Below are 1495 nucleotides of genomic sequence, written 5' to 3'. Positions count from 1 at the left end.
GGATTCTCTTGAAATATTTACTATGATTAAAACTTGTGATAATAATTATGCTCCTGTTATCTATGACAATCCATGCTATTTTGATAAATCTTATGATAATCCTTTATTTGTCCCTAACTTTTAAATGCATGGTACTAAAGAGTTTTACTTAGAAAATGTTTATGATAAAGCTCTAGATGATGGTCATATATTTGTTGATAATATTAATTGTAGTACTATTGAAAATGAGATTGGAGGGGTCTTGAATTTATCTTGGAGCCCCATGCCTCTTGAGAATGATCAATCATCTTGTTATAAAATTGTTAAAAGAGGGTTTGAATGTGTTAATCCCACTATTTTGAGCTTGATAAAAATTATTTGTTTGTAGATCATGAAAAGCCTGCTTTATGTGTGATGGCGTGTATTTCACACGTTCGTTGGGAAACCCCAAGAGGAAGGTATGATGCGCACAGCAGCAAGTTTTCCCTCAGAAAGAAACCAAGGTTTATCGAACCAGGAGGAGCCAAGAAGCACGTTGAAGGTTGATGGCTAGGGATGGCACCCGCAGGGTATGGGTGCGGGTAGAGCCATCCCATACCCGTACCCGTCACCTTCAATCTTACCCATCACCCGTACCCATACCCGTCAACGGGTACAAGTTTTTCCCATACCCGTCACCCGGCAGGGTAAATGGGTACCCGCGGGTAAAAATACCCGCGCTTATAACACATCAAATTGATCAAAAAAATATGACATGAGCTGAAGCGATCCTAAATAGGGAACTAATACTCACCAACCTAGCAGTAATTGTGAGACCAGAAAGCGTGAGGTTCAACGTAGCTATGTGAAGGCATAATTAGGGGGAAATTAAGTACTTTAGAATATTACAGCGGTCTACTTGTCAAATTTAGATGGGTAGATGGGTAGGTGGGTATGGGTTCTACAATCCCATACCCGTACCCGTCCTACCCGATGGGTATGATATTTTCCCATTTACAAACCCATGGGTAATATTTTGTCCCATACCCGTGCTCCTATTGGGTTTTTACCCGACGGGTACGCGGGTCATGGGTACCCATTGCCATCCCTATTGATGGCGGCGGGATGTAGTGCGGCGCAACACCAGAGATTCCGGCGCCAACGTGGAACCTGCACAACACAACCAAAGTACTTTGCCCCAACGAAACAGTGAGGTTGTCAATCTCACCGGCTTGCTGTAACAAAGGATTAACCGTATTGTGTGGAAGATGATTGTTTGCAGAGAAAATAGTAAAAACAAGTATTGCAGCAGATTTATATTTCAGTATAAAAAGAATGGACCGGGGTCCACAGTTCGCTAGAGGTGTCTCTCCCATAAGATAAAAGCATGTTGGGTGAACAAATTACAGTCGGGCAATTGACAAATAGAGAGGGCATAACAATGCACATACATGACATGATAAGTATAGTGAGATTTAATTGGGCATTACGACAAAGTACATAGACCGCCATCCAACCGCACCTATGCCTAAAAAGT

Source organism: Lolium rigidum, chromosome 5 (genome assembly GCF_022539505.1).
Source record: "Lolium rigidum isolate FL_2022 chromosome 5, APGP_CSIRO_Lrig_0.1, whole genome shotgun sequence".
Classification (NCBI taxonomy): domain Eukaryota; kingdom Viridiplantae; phylum Streptophyta; class Magnoliopsida; order Poales; family Poaceae; genus Lolium; species Lolium rigidum.
The sequence above is the reverse complement of the archived record's forward strand: the minus strand, read 5'-3'. Positions refer to the sequence as shown.